Source organism: Grammomys surdaster, unplaced genomic scaffold, assembly GCF_004785775.1.
Source record: "Grammomys surdaster isolate TR1022 unplaced genomic scaffold, NIH_TR_1.0 191, whole genome shotgun sequence".
Classification (NCBI taxonomy): Eukaryota; Metazoa; Chordata; class Mammalia; order Rodentia; family Muridae; genus Grammomys; species Grammomys surdaster.
This window is the reverse complement of record NW_021604636.1, coordinates 13,141,294-13,150,191: the sequence shown is the minus strand read 5'-3', so window position 1 is coordinate 13,150,191 and position 8,898 is coordinate 13,141,294. Positions and strand designations below refer to the sequence as shown.

Genomic DNA, 8,898 nt, shown 5'->3' with positions numbered 1-8,898 from the left:
CTTTCTTTCTTTCTTTTCCTGAGAGAGAATTCTCTAGTTCAGGCTGGTTTTGAACTCACAGCAGGTTTTTTGCCTAGGCCTCCCCAGTGTTGGTATCCCAGGTGAGTGAACAGCTTATTAATACTTTCTGAGCTTGTCCTTTGACACAGATGCTTTATCAGAAGTACTGTTTGGCATCCATGGCTAGTCAACTGCCAGAGAACATCGGACTCAAAGTTGTATGCTTTCTTTTGCTCCAGAGAACATAGCATTGATTGCCTTCCTGCCTGGTAACTGGTAGTATAAATGTAATTGTAGATTCTTTTTCTCTTTAAAATGCACACATAGATTCTCATCATTTAGGAAATTGACTGTGTAGTGAATTTGAGGCCAGAGCCCACCCTGTCTTAAAAAGGAAAAACAGAAAGAAGGAAAAAGACTTAAGCTGGTTGATTGCCTGACTCATGTGGCATGAAATTATAAATGGTTTTTTTTTGTTTTTGTTTTTGTTTTTGTTTTTGTTTTTCGAGACAGGGTTTCTCTGTGTAGCCCTGGCTGTCCTGGAACTCACTCTGTAGACCAGGCTGGCCTCGAACTCAGAAATCCACCTGCCTCTGCCTCCCAAGTGCTGGGATTAAAGGCGTGCGCCACCATCGCCCGGCCTAAGTTTTATTTTAAGATAGTACTTGTTTATGCTTTCGATGGTGGGCACTGGACTCAGCACCTCATCACGCCCTCTAGACAGTCACTGAGTTAAAAGCCAGACACAGTAAATTATGGAAAAATTTAAGTATGCTAGCTAAGAATTTCAGAAGCGTTTATAACTACTCTATATTGTTTTAACATTTGGATGTGTAACTCACAGTCTTCGTAGTGGAAACCCAATTTTTTTTTTCCTCATCTTTCAACCCCTCCCCCCAAATCAAATGACTTCTGAGTGTCTTGTAAATAGATGAGGCATTTTGGGTTATTTTTCAGTGTTTTGCTAAAATTGCCAGCAGGTGGTCTTAGAGCACCTTGTAAGTATGGCTTCTGCCTCAGCAGTTGACTCAGTTTACTGCACTGCCACTCTCAAGAGTGACAAGCTAGATGTTGTGTACTGTTGTCTTTCAGAGAAACGCTACTTCATGGAATATGCACATGAAACTGAGTTCTCAGCTCTATGTTCTCTGTAGTCTGGCATTCAGGAAGGGGTTTTTCATTTGTTTTGTTTTTTGTTTTTGTTTTGTGTTTGTTTTGTTTTTGGAGACAGGGTTTCTCTGTGTAGACCAGGCTGACCTTAAACTCACAGAGATCCTCCTGGCTCTCCTGGGATTTAAAACATGCACTACCACTGCCAGGAAGAACTTTCAAGGAAAGTGTTGAGAGTCAACAGATTTTTTTCTTACAAAAAAGAATGCAAGGTTGCTTAATTTTAGAGGGCACTTGGTATGAAGACCCATATTCTCTGTCACTATGGCAACCACTTGCTCTGGATAAGACCAAAGGATATAGCAGCTGTCAGTTACCAGAATACCATGGTTGTGCAGGAGTTTCTGTCATGTGAGTGGAATCCAGGTCTGCCCTTGGTTATTTAGCTTCAGAGATCAAGTGAATTCAGTTGAATTCTTGATGGTCAGATGTTGTCAATCCTTCAGGTGTTTATCCTGGTACATGTGACATCACTACCCAGCTGTTGGACGATGCTCTCCTTAGAGAATAACTTTGAAAGACTGTTTAACTTTGTCCAGGATGGACGTTTTCAGAGGTGGAGGTGTGTTTAACCAGCCCATGTCCTGCAATGAGCCATTTAGTAGGACTTAGTTCAACTTGCCTTCTTAAGGATTCTTTGAGTACTGGGTTTAATGACTGATCTTGAGTATAAAAGCCAAAAATGAAGCTGCTGGTTTCCTATTCTTGTGATCTGAAGATGGAAACATAGGCTTGAGGCTGCTCTGGTAAGGAATGGGGAGTGGGGGAGTCTTTTGCTTTACTTTGTCAAAATACCTGCCATAAGCAATTTTATAAAGGGAGAAGTGTTTCTCTAGGTTCCTGTTTTTCAGTGGTGTCTGTCACAGGGATGGGGACAGCATGATGACTTAGAGCAGTCCACATCCTGGTGGCCAGAAGCATAAGAAAAGCAGGAATGCCCTTGGGGATCTAGGCACAAAGTGTGCTCCTTCAGTTACCTGCTTTCTTCCACCGTTTTGGGACAGTAGCAGCATATTAGGAATCCTTAGTCCATTCACTAAATCTCGGCTATCATGGTCTAATCCTCTCTGGAAAGGCTGTCACAGACAGACATGACCAGGGACTCACTTCACTGGTCTAGATGTTTCTTCCCTCCCTCTCTCTCTTGCTTCCCCCTCTCCCCCTTCTCCTTCCTCTGTTACCTACTTTTCTTGTTACCCAGTATTTTGGTTTTTTTTTTATGATACACGATCACCTCTGGAAAGTTTTAATGCTATCTAGTCTTTGTCTGTACTGAAGATGTTCTTAAGTAAAGTTCTCGGGCTGTGTGGTAAATGGGATGGAAGCTTTTATCACTCCATGGTTCAGATGAAGAAACAAGGCTTTAGAAACAAACAGTACTGAATATCCACCGCAGAGTCCCTCACATGAGAGGCAAGAGCTCTGCTGTTGGCTTCCACCCCCAAATTATTCCACAGCCATCTTGTAAGATGCTCATGGATGCATAGATATAGTGATAGGTATACTGCCTTTCAACATGCTCCCATATCTCCAGAGGCAGAGCACAGGTCCATTTACTTTTTAGATCAAACAATGAGAGGAATTCTGTAATTGTGTGTAGAAGCTAAAGTGTGAAGCTGTACTTAATAAGCTTTGCTGTCTAGGAGACATACGTGGATTAAGATTGAGAACAATGCAGATTCTTGGGTATTTGATGGATTAGGTGAAGAGAATTTGCAATTTAATAAGTACCCATGCATGCATTGGGTAAAGGGTTGTGGTTGTTTGTCTTTTAAGAAGTATCTATCTATAATGAAATCTTTGGCTGCTAAAATAGGAGAGTAAAGAATCTGGCTAGTTGAAAGCTTATTCCAGTGCCTGTGTGACCTTTCACTATTGTGTCTGGTTCTTAGATTCCCAGTCATCGGTAACAGGATTTATGGTGATTACTGCTGTTGTTCCATGCATCCTGGTGGTTGACTTTGTGCATAGCCCCACCTGAAATCATGGACCAACGTTTTCAGAGTGGCCCCTTCTCTCACAAGGTTAAAGCATTCAGTGGGAACCCTCACACTGAGAAAAATGTTGAGTGATAGATAGGATTGGGCCAGCCTAATTAATCCAATGCATTAGAAGAAGAGCCATGGGATGTTTTGATCAAGAAAGCCCTGTTTGAACTAGAATGAACTAGAAGAAACTTTTCCTAGTCTAAATAATGGAGACTGTTTGGAAAAGCCTCTTCAAAGTAGTTCCAGTCTGAGAGCTGTAATGGAATACTTGGATTCCCCTCCCCTGACTAGGAAAGTGATTTCATAGTGAGCTAAAGAATGCTTCAGAGCTCTCCAAGAAACCATGGCTGTGGAAGGACTCTGGCATGCGGATTTTTTTTTTTCAGTTCTAGTTTTAGACAGCTTTTAATGCTAGGAAAGGAAAAAGGAGAGTTACACAGTTCTATCCATATGGTTTTCTGTTAGTTAGAACTCTGTATTGGTTCTGTTAACTATCCACTCCTTGGTTGCTTATTTTCTTGCCTGTTCCAATGACCTGAGATTCTTTGTGCCGTGACCTTTCTGACACTGAGGTCTTGGAACCTAACTCTTTTTCTTTTTTCTTTTTCTTTTTCTTTTTCTTTTTCTTTTCCTTTTCCTTTTCCTTTTCCTTCCTTCCTTCCTTTTTTTTCTTTTTCTTTTTTTTTTTTTTAAGGCCCTGAAGTTACACTCCATGTACCTCTGCCTTTGTTCCTGGACTTTGTCATCTGGAACACTTTTTGTCTCCTGCCTTGTAGAGAGACGTGGAATAGTGCTGTGCTGCCTCTCCTTCAACATTCAATCCAAACTCCTCTTTCTCCAGGGACATCCCTTTGATCTGCACAGTTGGAAAACGCCTCACCTCTCTTTGAACTGAGGAGGATCACATATGGCTCTGATCATGTTCTAGTTTGGATCATAACTCTGTGTGCTGTATCACAGAGATGAGATTTACCACCCTGGAAGCGAAGAATTAGATTTATTTTTCTTTGAGTTTTAAAATAATAGCACCTTCTATTTATGTGTTCTGAATGAGGGAAGGAATAAAATGACCATTACAAATTGATATTCCTGTGAATACCTTGAAATGGGTAATCTAAATAGGATAGCAGGGTTGAAGATGTTCTGAGACGGGCTTGCTTTACAGAATGCTTTTTGAATCTAATCACCCTCAGAGGAGCTCCTCTCAATAGTTGTGCAGCTAGATCAGCCTCTCCTATGACAGTGGTTCTCAACCTTCCTAATGCTGTGGCCCTTTAATACAGTTCCTCAGGTTGTGGACCCCTTCCCTCCAGCCATAAAATTATCACTTTGCTACTTCATAACTGTAAATTTGCTACTATTCTGAATCATAATGTAAATATCTGATAGAAACCCCCAAAGGGATTACGATGCTAAAGTTGAGATCCACTGTCCTGTGGTCCCAGCTTCTCTGCCAATAGTTAGACCAAATAGGTAAGGGTTTAATGATTGCACCTCTTTTTCCCCATTGTCCTCTTCTGTCACACACACACACACACACACACACATACACACACACACAGCTCATATAGATCCCTTCTGGAGGTGGTGCCATATACCAACTCCTCTGTAATTTATAATTTTTTTTGGAAATAAAAACTTGTATGTTCTTTTGGGGACTTTGGTACTGTTCATCCCTTGGGAATCCAGGTCTACTTGTGTGAATTCTTTATTTGCATAAGTTAGTTCTGAGGGCTTATCGCAGTCCCTTGGGCTACGGAACCCGGGTTGTTCTTGAACTCACTCATCTCTAGCTGGTGCACACTTGGCATTTCCTACAGTCAATCATGTCTGTCTACACACACTACTGCAATATTTTCTTCTCATCTTTTCTGTGTTTGCTAATGTCAGGATTTCCCATTTGAGAGAGCGGCATGGTGCCCTAGGAGACAGTGAAGATTCCTGACACCGTCTGTCTCACTGTCGCTCAGCATCAGGCAAATCAGACTAGAACTCTCTAATGGCAATTGTCCTGGTTGTGACCGTGGCTTTGTAGAGACTACAGTTTTGCTGGCCTAGCCTTTGGAAATGATACCAAACCCCAAATAATTCCAAGTTTGAGGAGAAGAGGAATAGATCATTTGTGTAGAAAGCTTATGTAACCAAAGAAAAGGTCTTCCTGAGTTTTCACAAGAATGAATTATTGTGGAATCAGTATAATAAAAACATTAAAATAGCAAAATACTGACATCTAATTCAGTAGGGTTCTTGAAGCAGTGTGTATAACTCTACTCTTAACACTCCTGAATTAGGGACAAATAGGGGGAGACTTAGTAGTTAGAACATATCTCAACAGTCATTAATTTCCTGGCAAACTCTTGTTCAGATGTCTTTGCTAAAATATCATTAGGTCTCAGAATATTAAGGTGTAAGATGAACCTGAGTGGAATTTTGTTTGATTTTTGGATCACTTATCCAAATACTGTTTATAGAGTAGAAATTATTGAAACATGCTTGTTATAAATCCAGTTCACACCAGATTAACCTCAATTAATTTCTCCTGTAATGATCCACAAAGTTTGAGAAGGTATAAAGTTTGGAAATAGTTTTCTAAATGAGTGGTGTACTCAAATCTAAACACTTACAGCTGAAGGGCTTCAGTGAGCAACTTTATTAGATTCTGATGTTGAAAGGGGAGGGAGGGTGAGTCCCAAGGAAACAGTTCAGCTGCTTTGAAAGGAACTATGTCTGCCTTTCTGAGAGTTCTAGGCAAAGCCCTCAGCATAGTCTGCTATCAGGAAGGAGCCTCCCTTGAGGAAATGCCTCCATGAGATCCAGCTGTAAACATTTTCTCAATTACTGATCAAGGGTGGGAGAGCCCACTGTGGGTGGTGCCATCCCTGGGCTGGTAGTCTTGAGTTCTATAAGAAAGCAAGCTGAGCAAGCCAGAGGAAGCAAGCCAGTAAGTAACATCCCTCCATGGCATGTGCATCAGCTCCTGCTTCCTGACCTGCTTGAGTTCCAGTCCTGACTTCCTTTGGTGATGAACAGCAGTGTGGAAGTGTAAGCTGAATAAACCCTTTCCTTCCCAACTTGCTTCTTGGTCATGATGTTTGTGCAGGAATAGAAACCCTGACGAAGACCTTACCTTAAAACACCCTTGTTGTGGCCCCATCATTTCCTTCTTTTAGGAATGGCCTTGCTTTTCCATCTTGATGGCAGGGAACTTGACCTTTAGCAAATAAGTGGATCCTAGTAATTTCTTCATCCTTTCTCTTATCTGCAGAGCAGGTCTGTGCCTCAGCAGACTCATCTTTTGAAGGTGGGGAGGTCAGTTCATGAGAAATGTAATCATGAAGGCATTGGGAACATAAGCTCAGCAGCGTGTGCCTTTAGCACTAATATGAATCTGACTAACTTATACTGTGCAGCGAGCCTACTGTGACTATTGCCTGTGCAGTGTTTACTGTCTCTTGTGGGGTACTTTTACACTTTACAAACTCATCTTTAGCTGAGCATGGTGTGAAATACCTGTAATCCCTGTTGCTTCCCCTGGATTGCTCAGCTTGCTTTCTTATAGAGGAGGCTGAGTTAGGAAGACTTAGAGGCAAATTTCAAGACTCTGTCTCAAACTTGATACTTAAATTATGATAAAAGTGACAAATCTGACATCCAAAAGAAACTCATCTTTGAACAAATACTGTTCTACGTAGTGAAATCAAAGGAGATCAGGGTCTTGTTGCTCTACTTTTGTTTGTTGTTGAGGTAGGACTGGCAGTCACAATCCTCTCCCCCAGAATTGGAAGCAGCTGAGTTAACCTTTCACAGCTTGTTTCACTCGAAAATTTTTATTCTGTGAAATTCAAGATGAGCATGCTTTTATAATGGAGGAAAAACAAACAAACAAACAAAACCCTAGGGCCACAGAAATGGGAACCTGAGCCTGAATCTTTCATGGAACACATGAATCTTGCATATAATTTAATGTGAATATCATATGTGTGTAACACATATCATTTTAAATGATGTCAAGGAGGTCACCAGATCACTCATTTTCCATTCTTTAATCTATATTATGCTTCATATAACTACCTACCAATAAATAGTCTTGAATGAGCTAAGGCCTCTAAGGAATAAAGCATCATTTAAAGATAAGTTAATCTTTGAGAAACCAAGTTTGGCCCCGCATAAACAGGTGACTATGTTACTGCACTAGAATAATGAAAGTTCTCTTTCCCAGTGGGAAGTTTTCTAATCTCTACCAAAGGGATGTGTAACAATTAACAACCATGTGCTCTCTTCTTCATCTTGATTGAGACACAGTTTATATGATGTAATACCTGATCATTTTTGAGTGAAGAGAAAATATTAGTAAAGTGTAATCACTACAAAGTGTTGTACTGTATTATAAAATGTTGAACAATATGTCATTTTCTGTTAAAATTTATTTTTACTTAAAATATAATTATGTCATTTTCTGCCTCCCACTTTTCACTTCAGTGTCACCCATGTCCCCTGCTCCCTGTCAAAGTCATGGCCTTTTGAACGTTTTTACTGATACACATACAAAAGAATAATTAAATATGCATGCTCATATGCATGTTTTTAGGGCTGGACACTTGGTATTGGATAACCAACCAGAGGGCTCATCTCTGGGAAAGGCTAATTCTCTCTCTTAGCAGTTGTTAATTGCCTAGGGGTGGAGCCCTGGGAGAGATTCCTCTTCCACAACTGATCTTTATTTTGGCCTTGTTACACAGCCATATTTTTGAGATCTCAAGGGCATGGGCTTCCCTGTCATATATAGAGGACACTATCTCCCAGCAAACTTCTGCCTCTTAAGATCCCTCTTCCCCCTTCATGATACTTAGTCTTAGGTATAGGGACTGTGCTGAAGTTGTAGCATTTGGTGCTGGTACTTCACAATCAGTTGCTTTCTTCATTCTGCTCAGTACAGTACAATGTTTTCACTAGATAGATCAGGACTAAGATGTCATTTTCAACATAACAAACTAATTGTTTAACATTTCTAAGTCTGTAACCAAGCAGGATTTGAGTGAATCAGGAAGAATGTGGTGCTTCTATGTTGGAAAAATACAAGTTTTTCTTTGTCCTCTCCCTGTACTCCTCCCTTCCCTATATAACCCTGGAAGACCAATTAACTCAAAGATCTACCTGTCGCTGCTTCTGGAGTACTGGGATTAAAGGCATGTACCACCACTCCCAGCAAATACATGTTTCTATAAAGTACACAGTTGCTTAATTGTGCTGGCCAATTGCTGCCACCATGATATTAGGAAAATTCTCCTGTAGAAGAAGAAATAAGATTAAAAATAGCTACCAAGAACATATATGTGCAGTTACTAAGTGGGAAAGAGTACAAGAATAATCTTTCTTTGCCAGGAGTGGTGGCGTATGCCTTTAATCCCAGCACTTGGGCAGCAGAGGCAGATGGATCTCTGAGTTCAAGGGCAGCCTGGTCTACATAGTGAGTGAGTTCCAGGATAGCCAGGATTACACAGAGAAACCTTGTCTCAAAAAAACAAATTTAAAAAAAGAAATAAATAAGGAAAATCTGTTTTATAGCTGATATATTTAAATTTTCACACATGTAAAACACAATGTCTATTCATCTGCTCAGGTCCACGTAGCCCCTCTTTCTGATTTGAGCCATTTTTTCATTCAGTTCTTAACCTTGACTTTGAACATCTTGAGGTACATGCATATCTCTCTCTCTCTCTCTCTCTCTCTCTCTCTCTCT

The 8,898-nt window shown here is 40.6% G+C and overlaps 1 protein-coding gene across 5 annotated transcripts in view; it reads left to right on the top strand.

Moving 5' to 3' along the window:
- Positions 1-8,898, top strand: part of Fmnl2 (formin like 2) — a 275,210-nt gene that overhangs the window by 170,559 nt on the left and 95,753 nt on the right. The window lies entirely within an intron of this gene.